General features: G+C 38.3%; 1 non-coding gene across 1 annotated transcript in view; it reads left to right on the forward strand.

The window, feature by feature from the left end:
- LOC111338400 (uncharacterized) overlaps positions 1-21,013 on the forward strand; it is a 62,401-nt gene extending 41,388 nt beyond the window's left edge. Inside the window, exons 2-7 of the transcript XR_015995334.1 lie at positions 13,064-13,160; positions 13,879-13,954; positions 15,947-16,523; positions 17,030-17,225; positions 17,814-18,580; positions 18,951-21,013. This is a non-coding gene — a transcript (uncharacterized LOC111338400). The remainder of the gene's footprint in view (positions 1-13,063; positions 13,161-13,878; positions 13,955-15,946; positions 16,524-17,029; positions 17,226-17,813; positions 18,581-18,950) is intronic.
- Positions 21,014-22,286: the final 1,273 nt, after the last annotated feature.

The following is a 22,286-nucleotide window of genomic DNA, read 5'->3' on the forward strand; positions in this document are numbered from 1 at the left end:
TGGGCTAGGATGTACACTAAGATTGTTTGCTGATGATGCTTTATTGTATCATAAAATCACTCATCATGATGACACCTTGGCTTTACAGCGAGACCTAGACAAGCTAGGCCAATAGGCTAGTAGGTGGCAGGTGCTGGTCAATCCTTCTAAATGCTACAAAATGTCTGTTTTCCGTAGTAGATCCCCGGTTGTTAAAGGCTACACTCTTTACAACCAAACCCTGGTATCTGTTCGGCAACATCATTATTTAGGTGTTTCGCTGTCTAGTGATCTGCGGTGGAACACTCATGTGGACAAGATTGCTAAAAAGGGGAACTCTTCACTTGCGTTTGTGAAAAGGAGCTTGTATGCCTGCTCTGAAGAAACTAAACGTACAGCTTATGTATCACTTGTCAGGCCACATTTAGAGTATGCGTCTGCAGTATGGGATCCTTATAGACAGAATCAAGTGGAGAAACTAGAAGCTATCCAAACTCGCGTAGTGAGATTTATTAAACATGATTATAGTTATAACACTAGCGTGTCCAATTTGAAGAAATCCCTATCTTTGGATTTACTAAGCGAGAAAAGAAAATCCCATCGTTTACAAATTTTCCATAAATCTGTGAACAATAGTATTGCTTTGCCTATCACATCTTATTATCAATTGTCTATTAGGAAAACTAGAAATTACTCGACAAATTCATTTATTCAACCACCTGTACATCATGACTACTACAAGTATAGTTTCTTTCCGAGAACTATAAGGGACTGGAACTGTTTATCACCTGGAACTAGATCACTTAATTATTCAGCTTTTTGCAGTTCAAAATTTTTCTAAGTTTAAGCAAAGCTATATTGTTAATTACATATTCTATTTATTTATTATTTTTATTAGCTATGTTTATATTTTTATATTTTTATTCTTTTATCTCTTCTTGATGTGTGATAGCGTTGAAGAGTAATAAAGTAGATGTAGATGTAGATGAAGACCCATTCTTGCCATTTACAAGGCAAGAAAGACTTCGAAGCCCGATTTACATGGTTTATTTTTCACTTTCCAAAAGTACTTTGCGACTTCTAGATAGAGTAATAAATACATATCGTAAATATAACAGTACATTTAGTAAAGTGATCGTTAACTTTGTCTAGTTTTGCTTTTCGCTAAAACATTAACAATTTCCGCTATGATTTTGTGTCACTATCGGGGGCCTGGCAAGGAAAAAAAAATTAGAGGCAAATGTCACGTAATTTTTTTGGAATCAATAAACGGTCGAAAAAACGCGATCACAACGGCCGATCTTCACAAACTCCACTATCACCGCTAGCAAATGAGGAATCTAGTTAAAAGTTGGGCCTCCCGTGCCGCATCGACGCCGCTCCAAGACTTGCCCAAGGCGAGCTAACAGCATTTATTTTGTGCTTTTTTTTCTTTACTCACGCGTAGGACTTCGCCCAAAAAGACGGAATGCTTGTACTCCAACAGGTTACTGCTATTATCTTTCTCTTTTTTTCCGTTTTGCGTGCATTAGAGGAAGGAAAGGCAGTTTTTGTTGACCAACCTCAGGGCAAAGTAACGCATAAATTATACTTAAGACACTTGCGATTCATTGGTGATTAGTTGTGACACGAGCATTTACATAACTGAGTATCTATCCAGGTAAGGGAGCGAGGAAGGCGCCGAGGAACTTTCTTTCTTAGAATGTAACAGTGCTTGAGTTTTATACAGACTTTTAAAAAAAAAAGTTTTTTTTCGGATCTTTCTCAGTTCCCTGAAACTTCTGGCAAAATGCTTTCGAGAATGCAAAGGTGGATGGTAAGTTTTTTTGGAAATTTATTTGAGAAGTTTAATTTTAAAACAAACAAACCTTCGCAGCCATGCATGGTCTTGATTGAACTTGATGTTCAGCAAAGGTTCTTTCAAGCCTCTTTTAGGTATCAGACACTTGTTTGAAAATGTTAAACGATCCGAGAAATGTTATTGTTTCTCTAGTTGATATATCCGAAGTTGGCGTTCGCTAAAATCGCCGTATCGGTTCACACCTTGAAGTGAACCCTAGAAATTAGCCCGTGCCTACTAAAAGACGCTGGATGTTGTGATCGATAACACAGACTGAATGCCCGGTAATCAGACACGATCCTCAAATTTCCATAGAAGACTTTTAGTGTTGTTTAGTAGTGTTAGTATTGGATAATTTCTGAATGGCAAATATCATGCGAGTCTAATGAGACTAGTTTCGTCTGTTAGAGATCGAATATTTCCAGCTAGTGCGTACTCCGTGCAAAGAAAGCGCTGTATCAAAGTCCGAAAGCTACATTGCCTTTGGAATCACTTCAAATTCCCCAAAAAACGACTAAGAATTACACTAACTTTGAAAGAATCTTTCATCAAAATTTCTCGTTACGCAGCTTGCGTTTAAGTTCATTTAGGAACGTGCCCATCCGCAGGGCATTTAGATGCATGTGCAGGAACCTTCATTTATCCAACGTAGCCTTAAAGGTTCTACCTTCCGCTGACATATGGATTTTACGTCCCTGATTCCTTGACACGGGGTCTTATCTGTTTCTACCGTTTCTGTAAGTTACATCTTTTACTGAATAAACCTTTACAGTTGTGTGAAATGCACAGATGGACAGTATTCAAAATGGCCGCTTAAGTATGTGCTGTATGGACGAAATTTCTTCTTCTCTCGATGAATTTTCATATTTACGGTTAAATTCGAATAAGTAAAGATTTGGTAAAACATTTGACAATGAAAAACTGCGATAAAATATTATAAAGCATGACACGACATTAATATTTAAATTGTTGTAGATATATTTGAATTTGTAGGTCCACATCAGCTTTTTAGCTGCCTTCTTGTGCTGACCTACATGACAAATAAAGTATGTATGTATGTATGTATGTATGTATGTATGTATGTAGTAGCCTGGAACAGCAAACTTGTGAGCACATGGTTTTGCAAGGCCGCAAAAATACCTAAAACAGGCACAAAAGGGAAGCAAATGTATTACAAAAAGAACATTTAGCGATTTTGTGATATGAAGTTAGAATGAAGCTATGTTTTGTCGAAAACCGTTAGCTTTTTTTTTTTCGTTTGGCGACGATCAATTACGCTTTGGTTGCATAATCGAGAGCCGATCAAGGTCATCAAACGACTGATTAACATGTAGTGTGATATTTCTGAAAAATTAATAGATTGAGAGAACTTACACAATCCAAACTATTATATGTCGATGAGGAACTTCTAAACGATCACCTCTAACGTTCGGTTATGTCTAGTGCAAGGCTCAGAATAGGGAGCCCTGGATGATTGCGTGGGGTCCACTGCCGATCATGGTTCTAAAAATAACCAAATAACTGGCAGTCAGAAATATTTCGAAAAACTTAAGAAATCGAGACAACTTATAGAATGCGAACTATTATATATAGCGATCCCGAAGAGATTTATAACTTTCATGTATGACGCTCTGTTTACGCTGGGCTAAGTGTTAGCACTCATGATTTCATTCCAACTTAAACTTGCACTGTCGACTGTTGTGCATAATGTCCATGATCAACTTCAAAAAGGATAGTGTCATCATCTTTCATCATGAAGAGAGCAAAGACACGATGAATAACTTTATATTTACTTGAAATTTTACTTTTCCTACCTTCTTTGAAAGGTGTAAATTTTCCGTGACTCAAAGTGAAATTCTTAGACTATTCCTACGCCTTGAAGTTATTATTATTTCCTGACCTGTGACAACCCTGCCTTACATTGTCATGCTGGAGACAACAAAGCATTATTTCTTTTTGAAATTACTTCTCGTTTACCAAAGAGACAATGAAGGACACACACCATCAGCTTTCAATCACCTCCTTCGGCCGTCTGAAAATTTAGAATCCTCGTCTTGGGATGTTCAGAGCACACTTTGATACCAAATGTTACCGTTTTAAGCCTTTATTGTGATCTTATATTATTCTAAAAATCCATATCTGTTTGAAAGAAACTGAAAACAGCCATGATATTTAGGATTTGACAAGAGACAACATTATTTCTTCAGACGTTTCTGATCATTTATTATGTCTTATATAGCTCTGTATAGCTTTGTAGAGCACTGCGAAGCAGCTTACAGTCCTGTTCAGCTGTCTATAATGATGCATTGCCCTGTATAGCTGTGCATAGCCATGCATAGTTGCTTTGACCCTTTTATAACTGGGTATAGCTCTGTACAGCTTTGAATAGCTCTCTATAGCTGTGTATAGTTAACAACTATTCACTGAAGTGGAGGTGGTTAGTGGTGGATATTTACCTCGCCGCTTCGCGGCTCGGTAAATATCCACCGCTAACCACCGACACTGAGGTGAATAGTTGTTTTAGTATATACCAAAACAGTGAGATAATATACACCACCGTCGTTAATTTCAGTGATTTCTTCGCTTGTAACGGATGCAAACCGGGACGCCATTTTTTCTCGAGTTTCTCGGAGGTATATAGCAAAGGATATTCGGAGTTTGACTTGCCAATCAGAGCGCACCTTCAACGCTATCCACTGTTTTAGTATATACTAATTGTGTCTAGCTGTGTATAGCCCTGTGTAGCTGTGCACAACCGTGTATAGCTGTTTATAGCCCTGTATAGCCTTCTATAGCCTTGTGTGGCTGTGCATTGTCGTGTATACTTGTGTATCGCCTTGTGTAGCTAGGTATAGTCCTGTATAGTTGTGTATTGCTGTGTATGGCTGTGTATAGCTCTGTATGACTGTGTATCATCATCATCTTTATTTGCCTTATTTTAACAATTAAAACATAGCTAATTACAGCAATAACAGTTAGAAGGCGAGGAGACCCAAGAAGCCACCAGGCTTATGGGAGAGCCACCTCACTTACAATAATAAATTAAGTAAAGAAAAAGTGCAGCGAATGTGCGGCTTGGCCAATTCAGTGATTATTTAAGCAAAAACTCTTGCAATTTCGTTTTAAAGCTGAGAAAGTTTGACGAACGAGTGACTGAAATAGGGAGAGAGTTCCAAATTTTAGGACCTTGGTAGAGAATTGTAAACTGCTTGACATTTGTACGGCACAAATGCGTTCGATAATTACTGGCTGTTCTGGTACCATAGTTGTGAATTTGGCTATTCCTTACAAAAAGATCGAGAAGCAATTAATGGGGGCAATAAGTTATTTTTGAAATAAAACATAAATTTGGCGATTTCAAACGTATTGACTTGGAAAATATCTGAAATTCCTAGTTTGGAGAATAAAGGGGTAGAGTGGCCTCGATAGTCTGAGTTGTTGATAGCCCGCACAGCTCGCTTTTGCAAATAATAAATTCTATTTAAGTTCGGTACGTATGTGGACGACCACACGGAGTTACAATAGACGATATAAGGATAAACTAAGGTGTAATATAAATTGAATTTGGTTGCAGAGGATAGGGAAAATCGAGACCTAAATATGATACCTATTGATTTAGCGATTTGTTTACATACATAGCTGATATGGTATTTCCAGGTGAGATGATTGTCAATATAGACCCCAAGGAATTTAGTTACATTAGCTTGTTGTAGGGGTTTACCTCCAAAGGAGAGAGAAATACTGGAGTTCAATTTCTTCAGTCTGGGTTTAAAAATTATATAGTTGGTTTTCTTTATATTAACTGAAAGCTTGTTACATTTTAGCCAAACGTCAATGTTTTGGAAATCATCATTAAGTATGGATTCTAAGCAATTTAGATTTGAGTGAGAATAAAAGATACTGGTGTCATCAGCGAAAAGTAGAGGGTCTGATAATTCAGAGGCATTAGGAAGGTCATTAATGTATAGAATAAACAATAGTGGCCCTAAAATCGAACGTTGAGGGACACCACACTTGATGGTTTGCATCGGAGAGCAAGCTTGATTGAATTGGACAAATTGCTGGCGGAAAGAAAAGTAGCTTTTAAACCACTGCAGAGCCACGTCACGAATACCATAGTGTTCCAATTGGGCAAACAAGATCTGGTGGTCGAAAGTGTCGAATGCTTTGGAAAGATCTAGGAAAACACCCACCGTTGTTTGGTGTTGGTCGATTGTAGATGCAATTTTATTTACTAAATGAATTAGCGCGTGCGATGTTGAGTGATTTTTCCGAAATCCGAACTGACAGCGGTAAAGTATATCGTGTTTTTCGGCAAATTCTACTAAGCGATTGTATTTGACTTTTTCGAGAATTTTGGAAAAATTAGACAACAAAGAAATAGGTCTGTGGTTTACAAAAAAGGTAGGATCCTCTGCCTTGAAGATTGGAATGATTTTAGCGATTTTAAGTTTGTCCGGGAAAATGCCTTTTAGTAAAGATATATTGATATATCTGCCAAAGGAGCAGAAATAAGGTGAAATGAATATTTAATGACATGCATTGGGATACTGTCAGAGCCAGGAGCTTTCTTTGAAGCGACCATGCTGCAAATACTCTCCAGTTCACTAGTTGTGGTGGGCTTTAAGTTAATGGAGGGATATTTGTTGTAACCGAGATAAGAACGAAAAGAAGGATTCACACTGGGTATAGATCTAGCTAGGTTGAGACCAATGTTTGTAAAGTATTCGCAGAATCTGTCAGCGATCTCCATTGGATCCGTTAATGTTCTGCCTTCAGATTTAAATGATGTGGGAAGAGATGACTTACTTTTACGCTTGTTGATAACCTCGTTTAACAATTTCCAAGTTGTTTTGAGGTCATTTCTGGCATTCTCAAATTTGGAGTCATAGCAATTGTTTGGCAATGCGAATGAGATGGGTGAGTTTGTTTTTGTAGGCTTTGTACTTCGTTTCAGAAGATGTGGAGGGCGATGTGACGAGCTTTTTGTGGAGTCTGTTCTTCTTGTTAACTGATTTCAGAAGTCCAGGACTAAGCCATGGGGAAAAGAACGTGTTCACCTTTTTACCTTTGAAAACCTTTAAGGGAAAACAGGCATTGTAGACGCTGGAGTATTCTTCAATAAAATCATTATATACCTCATTGGGATCTTCCATGTTGCGAAATGAGGACCAATTTACGTTTGAAAGGTTCTCCTTGAATTTTTGCATTTTATCGTTATCGAATGTGCGCATCATAATTTTCCTTTCTGTGCTGCGCGTTAGGATTGCGTCGTTAATATATGCAAAAACAGGTAAAAGGTCAGATAAATCATTTAGTATAATGCCACTTAAAACATTATGTGCAAGGTTGTTGGTGAATATGTTGTCAATTAGTGTCGAAGAGTATGAGGTGAGGCGCGTTGGATTGGAGATGAGAGGAAGAAAGGCGTGTGAAAATAAGCTGTCAATAAATTCCTGTTTTAAAGCATGATGATTGTATTGAAGAAGGTCTACGTTGAAGTCTCCCACCACATAACAATGTTTATTGTCTTTAGAAATTAGTGAGAGAATATTGCTGAATTTGTCGATAAACATAGCAGTGTTTTGATTTGGTGGTCTGTACACGCAACCGACAATAATGTTTTTACCGTGGGGAACGATAATTTCCAAGAACAGTGATTCAATTACAGCTGGATCTGAAAATTTGCATTCTTCGAGAACTTTGAATTCAAGACCGTTTTGTAGATAAATTCCAACGCCACCGCCTGTTTTCGATTTACGATGGTTGGAGACAAAATTGCATCCTGTGATGTTTACAAGCTCTACAGTGCAATCAGTTAGCCAAGTTTCTGACACACCAATCACAGAGAATGGCGTATCAAGGTTTTCTCAGCAATGAATTAAGTTGATCGAAATTTCTCATTGAGCTTCGAGTGTTTAAATGTAAAATAGAAAAGTTTGCTTTGTCGCCAAAAGAAGCTACTCGATTGTTCAGATCATCCTCAACCATGTAGCCACTATTGGGCAGGCGAGTGATAACGTTAGAGTCGGGATTCGGATGACTAGAAAGCGGATGAAATAATTCGGGCCTTTCGACAGGATTAATTAATAACGTTTCAAGACGGTCGGCATCGTAACTCGGGGGACCATGAGAAAATTCATAGATCGCTAAATTAAAGGAACTATCATCCAAGTGATTAAAAGGGAGGAGAGATTGAAGGGGTGTCTCGTCAGCCATTATAGAAGTAGCAAATTATATTACAAATAAGGTTACTCAAGGTTCAGAATTCAGATTACTTAGCTTAAAGGTAGGTTCTCTTGCTGAGCAAATCTTTCAAGGTCGTCAAGGGTTTTGAGCTTGATAGGGCGAGAGTCTTCGGTTTGCCGTAAATAGATGGTGAAGTTCTTGCACCAACAAAACCTGAAGCCATTACGAGTTTGAAATTTTCTCGTGTCGGCGAGGAGTTGTTGTACTTGCGGAGTTAGATGATCAAAAAGCTTTACGTTCTCTAGTGTGCAATCGGCAGGTAATCCAATTGAAGAAGCTGTAACCTTGCAAGCATCTTTCCATACATTCATGACCTTCTCTTTAGCAGTCCTTCTTGTGAACTTGCAAACGACTGGACTCGGTCCAGGAGTGGCGTTTCTGGTGAGAATACGATGAGCGATATCGATATCCTGAAACAAAATCTCAACTCCTGCTGCTTGAAAGAGGCTAAGACATAATGTAGTTGTGTCGGAGGCTGACTCACTCGCTTTTATTTCAGGGAGACCGACGATCTTAACGTTGTACTGATAGCTGTAGCGTTGGATAAGCTCGACGGATTTCCCAATTTCTTCCACTAGTTTAGATTGGACATTCAGGCGTGACCAGAGTTGTTGTAAACTTTTGTCTGTTCCAGGCGAAAGTCATCGTAAGACTTGCCATAAAATTGAAGGGTTTTCAGTGTCTCGTCCTGAACTATCGCCGGTCGACTCGCTTCGCCGCCATTGCTAGAGACATTAGCATCGTTGACGCTTGGTTTGAGCGAGTTTTGAAAGTCTTCAAAAGTTTTCTTTAGGGAAGCTATTTCGGATTTGAGGCTGTCATTTTCTTTTTTAAGCGAATTAACGGACGGATTAGGCATAGTTAGAAGGAAAAACACCAGTGACCAAAGCGATGTAAAATTCGTCCGCACACCTTGCGAGCTCAATGTCATATATATATGTATAGCTGTCATATATGTATAGCTGTCATATATGTATAGCTGTGTATAGCTGTGTATAGCTGTGTATGGCTGTGTATACCTCGTTTTAGGCCTCTAAAACCGTGTATAGCTGTGTATAGCCCTGTACAACTGTGTATAGCTGTGTATATCTCTCTCCGTAGTGGTGTATAGCCGTGTATAGGTGTGTATAGCTGTATGCAGGTTTGTATAGCCCCGTATGGCTGTGTATACGTGTGACTAGCTGTATGTAGGTGTGTATAGCCCCGTATAGCTGTGTATAGGTGTGTATAGCTGTATGTAGGTGTGTATAGCCACGTATAGCTGTGTATAGGTGTGTATAGCTGTATGTAGGTGTGTATAGCCCCGTATAGCTGTGTACAGGTGTGTATAGCTGTATGCAGGTGTGTATAGCCTCGTATAGCTGTGTCTAGGTGTGTATAGCTGTATGTAGGTGTGTATAGCCCCTTATAGCTGTGTACAGGTGTGTATAGCTGTATGTAGGTGTGTATAGCCCCGTATAGCTGTGTACAGGTGTGCATAGCTGTATGTAGGTGTGTATAGCCCCGTATAGCTGGGTATAGGTGTGTATAGCTGTATGTAGGTGTGTATAGCCCCGTATAGCTGTGTATAGGTGTGTATAGCTTCATGTAGGTGTGTATAGCCCCGTATAGCTGCGTATAGGTGTGTATAGCTGTATGTAGGTGTGTATAGCCCCGTATAGCTGTGTACAGGTGTGCATAGCTGTATGTAGGTGTGCATAGCCCCGTATAGCTGTGTACAGGTGTGCATAGCTGTATGTAGGTGTGTATAGCCCCGTATAGCTGCGTATAGGTGTGTATAGCTGTATGTAGGTGTGTATAGCCCCGTATAGCTGTGTATAGGTGTGTATAGCTTCATGTAGGTGTGTATAGCCCCGTATAGCTGCGTATAGGTGTGTATAGCTGTATGTAGGTGTGTATAGCCCCGTATAGCTGTGTATAGGTGTGCATAGCTGTATGTATAGGTGTGTATAGCCCCGTATAGCTGTGCATAGGTGTGTATAGCTGTATGTAGGTGTGTATAGCCCCGTATAGCTGTGTATAGGTGTGTATAGCTTCATGTTGGTGTGTATAGCCCCGTATAGCTGGGTATAGGTGTGTATAGCTGTATGTAGGTGTGTATAGCCCCGTATAGCTGTGTATAGGTGTGTATAGCTGTATATAGGTGTGTATAGCCCCGTATAGCTGTGTATAGGTGTGCATAGCTGTATGTAGGTGTGTATAGCCCCGTATAGCTGCGTATAGGTGTGTATAGCTGAATGTAGGTGTGTATAGCCCCGTATAGCTGTGTATAGGTGTGTATAGCTCTAACTAGCCCGGCGTACCTGTGTATAGCCGTGTATAGTTGTGTATAGCCCTGTGTAGCTGTGTATAGCCTTGTATGGCTGTGTAGAACTATGCATAGCTCTGTATAGCCCTGTATTATAGTGTATAGCTGTTTGTAGCCATGTATAGCTTTGTAGAGCACTGTATTGTCGTTTGTAGCTCTGTAAAACTGTGTAGAGCTCTGTGAAGCCATGTATGGCCCTGCTTAGCTATCTATAGCTGTGTATTACCCTGTATAGCTGTGTATAGCCATGTATAGCCTTTTGTAACCGGATATAGGTCTGTACAGCTGTGCCTAGCTTTGTATAGCCCGGTAATATAATGTATAGCTGCGTATAGCCATGTATAGCTTTGTAGAGCACTGTATTGTCGTTTGTAGCTCTGTATAGCTGTGTAGAGCTCTGTGAAGCCATGTATGGCCCTGCTTAGCTATCTATTGCTGTGTATTACCCTGTATAGCTGTGTATAGCCATGTATAGCCTTTTGTAACCGGATATAGGTCTGTACAGCTGTACATAGCTCTGTATAGCCCTGTAATATAATGTATAGCTGCGTATAGCCATGTATAGCTTTGTAGAGCACTGTATTGTAGTTTGTAGCTCTGTATAGCTGTGTAGAGCTCTGTGAAGCCATGTATGTCCTTGCTTAGCTATCTATAGCTGTGTATTACCCTGTATAGCTGTGTATAGCCATGTATAGCCTTTTGTAATCGGATATAGGTCTCTACAGCTGTGCATAGCTCTGTATAGCCCTGTATTATAATGTATAGCTGTGTGTAGCCATGTATAGCTTTGTAGAGCACTGAATTGTCGTTTGTAGCTCTGTATAGCTGTGTAGAGCTCTGTGAAACCGTGTATGGCCCCGTTTAGATGTCTATAGCTGTTTATTACCCTGTATAGCTGTGTATAGCCATGTATAGCCTTTTGTGACCGGGTATAGGTCTGTATAGCTGTGTTTAGCTCTGTATAGCTGTTTATAGCCGTTTATAGCTGTGTATAGTTCTGTATAGCTGTGTATATCTTTTTATAGCCCTGTATAATTGTTTATAACTGTGTATAGCCCTGTATAAATGTTTATAGCCTTGTATAGCTGTGTATAGCCCTGTATAGGTGTGTATAGGTGTGTATAGCCGTTTATAGGGGTGTATTGCTGTGTATAGCCCTGTATAGTTGTGCACAGCCCTGTATAGCCCTGTACAGTTGTTTATAGTTGTGTATAACTGTTTATAGCCCTGAATAGCTGAGTATAGCTTTGTACAGCCATTTATCGCCGTGTATAGCCTTGTATAGCTGTATATAGCCCTCTACGTGTGTGTAGGACATTATATGTAATTAAATTATAGGACATAATATGCACTGGGACATAATAACTTCCCATGCATGACTGACCTACGATTGCAGACGTCCACTAGGTGTTCGCAAGGAAAAATATGGTGGTTTGGTTATTTTTAAGGATCCGAGGACGCTTTTATATTGTGACAAACATCAAGCCGGGATCAGTATTTTTTAAATTTATCGCTGTCGGCTTGACTGATTTCTGCAGCGAGATTTAGTAGGCCTTTACATTGTGACATTCGCAAAACTAAGTTAGTAAATGAAGAGTTTTCAAGGATTTTAAAATTTCTCTTCGTTTCTTTTCGCTTCTTTCGTGCTTAGCAACCTCCCGCGTGCATCCATAACTCAATAGTGTACGCTGTGGTGTTTACCATTTGTTAAATCTCGTGCGTGGGAAATTAACGTCTCCTACCCCTAACCCTGCAGGAGACGGGGCCTTCGGTTTATTCGTACTTATCCGAGAAGACTAGAATATCTATCCATTTCTTGATACTATAGAAAGGGAGCAAATTCTCTTCAGTTATTTTAGACCATGAGTGTTGGTCCGGCCGGGGCTCGAAACCTCGACCTTCCGCACGACACTATCCGGCGCTCTAACCAATTGAGCTAACCGGATGAGACCAACCGAAAAGATACTGATGTTACTAACTTTCTGAAGTTGTTGTCGCGTTCCAATCAAAAGACATTCTGTACAACGAGACATATTCATTAAAAATTACAACAAAGCTATAGATATTCTGCAAAGCATCAATCGGAACCAATCAGATTGCAGGATTTATAGAATACTACCGGCTCACAAACTGCGAAAAAAATTAAGATAAATTAATTAATCGGGATACTCGGAGTTTCCAGAGGCTTCTGTGTTAAACCTAATTGCAATTAGTTCGGCACAGCAGAAGCATGACATCTGAACTGGGCCATAGTATCGACTGATAGAAGCTTGCATCAATAAATGGGGTCCAAGAAACTGAATACTGCTTGATCAGACTTGTCAGTCTTTCTTGAGTTTCAAGAATATGTCCCTCTGCTATACTCTTGCAGTGCTCTTCCAACGGAGCTGTTAAGCCAACGGATCGAGATGTAGCATTTTGTTGGTTTGTAATGATCCTGTGAAGTGATGAATAGTAAATGATTGTGCATATATGAAAATTATATGTGTGAATACAGATTATTAAATGAATACAATGTATGTGAGTGATCTTCATTACTGTGTTTATTGCATTACCTAATTATTGCGATCCATGCACATTTCGCGTGTATGATTTTCATATATTAACAGCCATTTAACTGTTTATGGTTCACATAAAAAGTGGATTTTTAAGCAGATTATAGTGACTTGCATTTTTTTTGCACACAGTTTCTGGCCATTTTCATCACAGCCTTGTCGCTTATTGGAATAGGCATGCAGTTGCAAGTAACTCCTTTAGTACCAATTTTCAAAGGTGTCCTATCAGGTAAGACCATGGAGAATCAAGTGACCAATGCAAGCATGAATTATGAATTAGTACCTAACACTTGGAAAAAGCTTCTGATACAGTCAGCCATAATGCATCATATTTTAACCAATCTTATCTTCCATAATTGAATGAAAGACAATCCAGTACATACCGCCAAATAACGAAGTCAATATGTGGACAGAGAAGTGAGAAAAAAAAGCAAAACTAAAATGGGTGTCTTTCTAATGATGTCTTTCTTAGTGTAATGAAAGAATGTGGTCTACAAAACAGCAACAAAATCTCACCATTTGGTATCTTGGTCTGAAAAAAAGATGGACAAAGGAAGAAAACAGTCACATGAAATTTTTTTTTCAAAAAGTATCAACATCCTCTGGCTGTTGATAATAATAATAATAACTTGATAATTAATTACTTGATAAAGTTATTATTATTAGTATTATCATTATTAATACATATATGACTCCTAAAGATGTGAAACTTCAAGATAAAAGATATTGTTAAAGGTTGGAGTTGTTAGAAGTTTGTATTAAGGAGTGTTGAAAGAAAAATGACTAGAACAAGAGAAAAATCTTGTTTTTCCCTATTTTTGTGTAAATTTTCATAAAATCACATTTTGTTACCATTTAGACAAGAATGGTTGTAAAAACAGTAAGTAAAACTACCTTCAAAAATAATTCTCAATCAGTAATATTTGTCTCTCTGACTTCTATTTCAGGAAAGACAAGTCTACAGTCTGGAAATACATTTGTAAACGATACCCCTATCATTTTAAAAAAATGCAAGCCTCACAAGTAAGGATATATGTAAATGATTACTTGTTAGCTTAGAAAACATGAATGCTTCAGATAGGAGATCACGATTTGCAAGCAAAGCACAAAATCACTCATCAGAATTGCTGCATACAGTTGCTATATCTCACACTCCATTAGCTTATTCTCTAAACAGAGTAACCATCCAGAAATATTTCTGGTTTTCATGGTTTCGCAGCAGTAGAGATGTAAAATATCAAATTGATATCTAAGGTACCTCCTGGAAAGATCGTCCTACGCGCGCAACTTTAAGAGATTCCATAGAAACCTATGTAGGCTAAAGCTTATACCGAGTACATTCTAAAGTTAAAAAAACTGTGCACAGTTTTCGTTTTTTAGTGGTCGATTTCGCAAAATAGTTAGTCTTCCTGAATTACTATTTTGCGAAATGAGAAAAAATTATCAATTGACGATTACTCCAAAATCCTTGTGAAAGTTATCTTTGCCCTATTAGAAAATACATCTGCATCGTCCCTTTAGTTTCGTAATCTCTTGCCTGGTTTCGTTTCATTTCGAAAAACAGAAACTGTTCAATTCGATTACACGCTGGTCGTAGCTTTTGAGATAAATGTCAAATTTATCACTTGCGATGAATAGATGAAGTTCATATATCTTGAACTGCGGTTATAGATACGTATGATGCACGATCCTCGCAGTAGAGAGCGCTATACCATGAATATATGAAGTTCATATATTTTGAACTGCGGTATTAAACACTTATGATGCACGATCCTTCGCAGTAGATAGCGCTATTTACGCAATAGCGTTAATCAGACCTGAAAAAAATCATGCCTGTACGGGATTCGAGCCACTGACCTCTGCGATACTAGTGCAGCGCTCTACCAATTGAGCTAACAAGCCAACTGGGAACAGGCCGTTAAGTTGATTCGTAATAAACCCGTGATGATAAATCAGATACAATGAATATATGAAGATCATATATTTTGAACTGCGGTATTAAATACGGTCTGATTTTCGCTATTGCATAAACAGCGCTATCTACTGCGAAGGATCGTGCATCATACGTAGAGAGCGCTATTTACGCAATAGCGAAATCAGACCTGAAAAAAATCAGGCCTGTACGGGATTCGAACCACTGACCTCTGCGATACTAGTGCAGCGCTCTACCAATTGAGCTAACAAGCCAACTGGGAGCAGGCCGTTAAGTTGATTCGTAATAAACCCGTGATGATAAATCAGATACAATGAATCTATGAAGTTGATATATCTTGAAAGATAACTGTGGTTATATAATCAATTTAACGGATCAACTTAAAGGCCTGCTCCCAGTTGGCTTGTTAGCTCAATTGGCAGAGCGCTGCACTAGTACTGCAGAGGTCAGTGGTTCGAATCCCGTACAGGCCTGATTTTTTTCAGGTCTGATTTCGCTATTGCGTAAATAGCGCTCTCTACTGCGAGGATCGTGCATCCTACGTAATTTTATCACTGTTTTTTTTTTTATTTTGGTGATTTTGTCAAGTTTTTACTCGGGACAAATTTTGTCGGCGGTTCGTATACAGATTTTTTCTGCCTCGACCAAAATGTCGGTAATGACAGTATTCTGTCTAAAAAAACTTTTTCCCCAGTGCGGAAAGGCCCAAAGCTTGACAATAGAAAATGTTTTAGCTTTTTTCACGTTCCGGGACGTCGTGAAAGATAAATTGTGATCGTTTTCACTGTTACACATCGAGAGAAAGATCTTCATTGGATAAGGTTAAGAAATTGTAGTGCTGTGGGGGATAGGTTAAGATGAGTGCCCACCTCAAACAGACACCCACCTCCCCCAAAAGAATAATAAAGAACTGAATTGAACAAGACTATTGATTATTGTATCTCTAAATTCATTGCTTGTATACATCTTCGCATTTTGTTATTATTAATTGGAGGGAGCGCTCGTAGTCTGAGAAAGGTATTCGTTTGAATTTATTTGAAGAAAATGGCTTACGACATAACATCGAATAAATTCTTTTGTAGGCCAGACAAAGTTGGGCAGGAACAAATTCTTAAGTTTTATGGATCTCCAGGACTGTTGAAGGAGCCAAAGTGCGATGATACACGTCACCCAGAGATCTGTTCATACCAGTTAACTAAGTTAATGGAACATGAAGTGTCTTGTCATCCAAAGGTGTGTGGGTTTTCAGAGATTCAAGTGGCTTCTGTGGATCCACAAATGGGAAAAGCTGTTGATGTCTGGGAATCTTTACCAAAGGACAACCTCACTTATAAAGTACAGGAAGCAGTAAAAACAAACCTGGAGAGAGGATTTACTTTCCTGTTTCTTAGATGTGGAAATATTTATCAAGCCTTGAGTTTTCCTCCCATCTTTAAGGAAAATGAGAATGTAAAAGGCATAAATGCTATTAATGTAAATATTATTATGCTGGACTCTGTCCACACTTCTATCGAATTATGCCAAAAGCTACAAAGGCTTTGCGGAAGATAAAGGAAGATTCTACAATCAAGGCCACATTCCTGGACTTTGAACTTGTGCAAAGCATTGGTCAACAGACTTTTGAAAACTTAAGACCATTCTTCAGTGGCGTTCTGAAAGGTAAGTTGACAAAGTTGTCCACTGTTATTAATTGATTTGTGATTGATTCTTTGCTGTTCGGTTAGTGTTGACCACAAGAGAAAATAGAACTCGTAGTAAGGACTAAAGGAATTTGTCAACATAAGTTATCATTAAATTTAAATCTTATAGACCAACACTAGTTGTTGATCATGAGGTCTGATCATCTGAGTGAGAACTAACAGTCTTAGTGAAGGATAATATTTCAATAAGGTTTGTAGAAGTCTACATCAAAGTCAAATAACTCAATGATTATGTCTGATCAAGTTGTCAGAGTGTTTTAACTTACTGCTATCAACAAGGGTCCTTTTTAGAAGCACTCTCACCCAGACTTGTGGATCACATGACCAGTGCTAGTTGCAAATATAACCTAAGTTTATGGGTGTCAAATCTCTCATTAAAAATGGCACCTGTAAAGAAACTTCTATCAGTAAATATTTCATTGTTCAGTATGTTTTGTCTTAAACCTGACTGATAAAACTTATCAGATGACAATGAAGTTAGTGCCTCTGCAAGCAATAAAAAGGCTCCTTTGGGCGTGGAAGTGCTGTATGGGGCCTTCAGGACTTGGGGCTACCAGACACTGTTTCAAGAAGACCTTTGCTGGTACGACATATGGGGGACTGCATTGACAGATAACGAAAGGAGAAAAATGCCTAAAACAAATTCTGATTACAAAGAGAGGTGAGTAACTTGTAGAATGATAGTTATTAAATTTTTTCTTATTGTCTGATTAGTTTGGGTGGTGGGTGATGCATGGAAATGCTTCGATTGGCTGCTGAAAGAACTTAAAACCTGGTTGAGTCAATTGGGAAGGCTCAGTCTTACCAGTCAAGTGGTCCAAGCTGCAGAAGCTGATCCCTGTACCCTTATCATGAAGCATCAAGAAGTATTGCCCTCTCGCATTGATGGGCCAGTAATCAATTATAAATAAACCCCAGCAGGTCTCCTGATAGTTTCTTGCTCAACCTATTTATATCAAAGGAAGGAGAAAAGCACTGTGAGAGTGAAAATCATAACATCCACTTCCCATTTAACTTAAGCCTCCATTCAGATCTTTCAATTTTGATTCTAAAATGAGCAAAAGATGACGACTGCATTTTAGTTTAACATTTACTGTATAAGGAATTGGGGCCCACAAAATGTTCGCAATAAAGTCTATTAAATTAGAATAGGTGAATAATTGGGCATTAATTTTAACTTTGTAATTTTTACCACTTCTGCACTGTTGTTAGTCTGAAAGGTAATAAAATGCTAACTGTTTCAAATCAGGTGGAAAGAATTTCAGGAAAAGATGGCAAAGAAAATGATTGACCATTTTGGTATCACACATTTTTCCTGCACTGTGTTGAACAGAATTGGAAGGACCAATCACTATGACAGTCCTCAGAAAGTCTGTCTCAATGGACAGTTTTACAGCTGGTACTTCTTTGACTACATAAGAAAGGTGTATACTGCCTTAGAAAACAACAGGAAAGCCAAACCATTGGTGTCGTTCATGCATTTCAACACGGGACATGAGATGACCGGGACACGGATGATCAACATGGATGCCGGTATGGCAAAGTTTTTCACGGATATGGCCTCGTTCCCAAACACCTTGACTGTGATTTTTTCTGACCATGGTCATAAAATGACTCCATTCAGTTACACTGAAGAGGGAAGGAGAGAGTTATTTGATCCCGTGTTCCTCATGATTGTCCCGGATGGAGTTAAGGAAAAACTGGGTCCAGAAAGGATGGGAGCCTTGGTAACAAACCAAAAGCGCATCTTTATGTTGTACGATGTTCACAATGCATTCATGAGTTTGCATGATTCTCAGAAAAAGGACTCCAAAAATCATGCAGAATCAGGAATATTTTCAGAGATTCCAGAAAATCGCACTTGTGCAGACTTGTACATGCTTCCCTTGACTAGGTGCAAATGTGAAGGTTTCGATGAAGCAATTCCAGTGAAGGATAATGCAGACGATCACATATGGTTGGCAGAGTTTGCAGTTGGATACATAAATGATGCTATTCAAAAGCAATACATGGACGGTAAGATGTGTTTTGTAGTTTTTCTTCTGTTTGTTTGTCTTTTTTTTTTTTTGCTGTGTTGACTCTGCATTAAATGGGGAATGAAAGCAAATTATCACCCAAGCTACAATGCATTTTGATCAAATCTATGGAAGTAAGAGGAGATTGAAGCAGTGAAATGAAGCGGGGTGGGGCGAGGGGAGGTAAGCTAAAGGGATGGAGTGAGGTGCATGCGTGCTGTGGTTGAGGTGAGCTGAGCTGAGGTGAGGTAAGATGAAATAAAGTAAACCGAGGTTTGGTATGAAGAATTGCAGTGAGATAATATGCCTGACTCAAAGAAATAAAATTGACTTCGTTTTATTTTCATTTATTTTCCACTCCTTCTCGTCAGGAAATGATGATTCAAAGAATAAGTATGGCTATGGAAACTGCCAGCGCTTAGTTGGAAAATCATTTGAAAAGGTTGTCAAACGATTTCGAGGAGAATACATCGTAACTACCATGGACATTCACGTGGTCCCTCCAGTCGGATTCATAGATGACGAAGTATATCGAGTCTCTGTTAGACAGTTTGCCAAACCAACGCAAGGAGTAGTTTTCCTTAGTTCTATCCGGAAAACAATGTACAACAAATTTGCCTCATGTGCAGATAAGTCTGTGGATATCAAGCTCTGTGCATGTGCCAAAGAGGAAACTGTCGACGCTTCTAAGAAAGAAGTGCTGTTTGACAATGGAATACCACGCAAAATGTTTGGTTCGGACACAATTGTGAGAGACTTGGATTCGAACTGTTTATTATTCCTACGAAGGAATTATGGAACATTTTCATTTACATTGGAAGTGGCCAATGTTTGCACAAATGTAACTTATACATTTCAGCTAACAGGCTCTATGGATCAAAGGATATTCTCGAAGACTTTGCCTATTAAGCGAGAGTTACTCCCAAAGACATTTTACTTTTTGACCTCTGTGTACAAGTACATCTCAAAGGTAAACGAACCCTTAGGATTGAAAGTAAGTTTTCAGGTTAAGAAGGATGGATCAGACACTTTTAACAATTTTAACATCACAACAAATGTAAGCTTGTATTATGTAGTTTTCGTCCTCGTTTTCTTTGTAGCTTTCCTTAGGTATTTTGTGTAGTTTATATAATAATGGGTTTTCGTTTCCTGTTTTATTTGCAGTTTTAACCGTGTTGTTTCGTGTCGTGCCGTTTCGCCGCGTTAAAATTGTGCTTGTTAGAATTAGTTGCCCGCAATAAAATTATTTTATCCATTAGATCAAGTGAATTTGAAACGTTATATCTGTAAGTCCAATTGGCATGTAACTTAACGAGCTGTCTAATTAGTATAGGTGATCACATGATTTCAAGTGTAAGTTGGCGTAAATAATTACGAATAAATCTTTGAAAGACAAAGTTGCATGAGCCCAAAGGGTGAGTGCAATTTGTACTCTTTGAAAAATTTGCAAGAGCATATTTACACAAAACCTCAGGATAAAATCATGTCGTATATAGTTTAAATGAAAAAAGCATCACAGAAAGTCAAGAAAAACAAAATTCTGTTAGCAGGTGCGCACTTATGTCACAACTTTGCACTCGTTTCACACTCGTTTCAGCCAATCAGAATCGTGTAATCTTTTCATGTACACCATCAGTATACTAAGCAAGTAAAGTACGCAAGTATACTAAGCAAGTATACTAAGCAAGTATACTAAGCAAGTAAAGTACGCCAAACAAGAAAAGTACATCGAGTAAGTACATAGTACATCAAGGAAGTGAAGTATACGAAGCAAACTAGTAAAATGAAGTGATAAAGTACAACAAGCAAGTAAAGGGTTCAAGTATACTGGGCAAGTAAAGTACATAGTAAAGTAATGGTTGTAAATAGGGTCTAAAATAGTGCGGGAAATTATAACAGGTTTTAAATGAAGAACAGATCAGTCAAAGAAACACTGGTGCCGAAGCGCTACTTTTATCCGAGTTAATTATTAGTGTTGGTTCCTTTTTTAGTATATCGAATATCTAAACCTCGTGAGCAGCGTTTGTGCGAAAGGTGTGCGATTGTTGGTTAGTGAGGTCTGTTGGATCTGCGAGCTTGTTCTTCGTTATTCTCAAGCTTTTTTTTTTTTAGCATTTTTGCCCAGGCACAAAGGAGATGATCGGTAAGAACTTATTTTTACCCTTTTTGTTACTATTTGTTTACCGCTTTGATTGTTAGACGGTCGTTTATATTAGTTATTATGCAATTATTGTTCAACCCGGCTTTGTCGTTTCGCTCAGTTTATCTTTTGTTCGTATTCATAATAGTTTGATGATATTGAACACCATATTGTGACCTCAATAAATCGTTTTGGAATCTTGAACACGAATGCGAATTCGGTAACATCTCATATTGGTAGACGATAATTTAGTTATTCTAACACTCGTGTTGAATTGATCTTCTATTCGGTGGTAACTCTCATAAAATAACTTAACAGTTGGGGGTCAAGCTCTGATCTGAGTAGGAATGTTGGTTAAGTTTTTCCTCCATCGTCATCATTTCTTATATAACCAGCGAAAACGTGAAACAGATCTCGCATATTACGTATGTACCTACGAGATATTTACTCTATACAAAATAATTTTTTACATTAAATTTCTTACTCATGTAGTCAAGGTGGAACAAAATGAAACAAGATTGACATCATAAAAATTGCAGAAAATCTGTTAAAAGAATTAGAATTATACTAAGAAAGATGACTGCAGAGAAAATAGTATTTGAAGATTGTTACATGACATCCAAATAGATAACGAATTTGGAGAAGAAAGGGCGTACCTATAGAACAAGTTATCTAATTACATAATCAGTGCGGAAAACGGAAAGTATAAGTTGTTTTCCCTTAAAGTCACCTTAACGAAAGAGGTGTTGGAAGTGCTAAATTAAAATTTAAGAATTAAGATAACAATTATCCATAAATTAAAGTAAAATCGCCAGATATGGGAAATGATCAGCTAACTTAATTCATGTTTTATCTGAATGTTTATAATGATATTAGTTCCATCCATTTCCAACACTTAATTACGTTAAAAAAAACACACATATAAGAAAAGTTCTTGTTGCTAGATGCCCATTTTTGTCTTTTAACAATATCTCTGGCATCTACACTTGTGCCATAGGTAGCCCAGGCTCGGAAATAACGAGTATGCTTTCTTTGCGCAAAAGATTTGTAGGAGAATAAACGATGGCACTCTCAATCTAAAATAAAAGTTTGAACTAGTTTCGAATGAAAACAAACTTGCCTTGCTAAAGGATTTTTTCTTTATATCGCGTAAATTTTCTGAGCTCGGTTTTAGTTCAGCTGCTTTGCAAAGCTTATTCTCGAAATTTTGCCTTTGCTTGAAGAAAGTTAAAACTTGTATGTGTTGTACTCCGACTCGGTTTGTTCTGACGTGTCTCAAAAAACAATTTTCAGAGAGAAAGCATTCGACATTCCTTTCTTATCGATATCAAAAGCAGATGGAACAGATTTACTAAATTCTTCACTTAATCTTCAATTAGATTGAAAAAAGTGCCAAAAAAATAATTGACCATTGATGCAAGAGACCCGTTCTAACTCGCCGGGCCGGGAGAACCCTGGAAACTGTCGAATTCTCGCATCATGTAAGCAGGTTAACAAAACTGTCATTCTTCTCCGACACCAATTTGCGAACTAAAAGCTTCGATAACAAGCAAACAGAAATTTTGAA

Source organism: Stylophora pistillata, chromosome 14, assembly GCF_964205215.1.
Source record: "Stylophora pistillata chromosome 14, jaStyPist1.2, whole genome shotgun sequence".
NCBI classification, from domain to species: Eukaryota; Metazoa; Cnidaria; class Anthozoa; order Scleractinia; family Pocilloporidae; genus Stylophora; species Stylophora pistillata.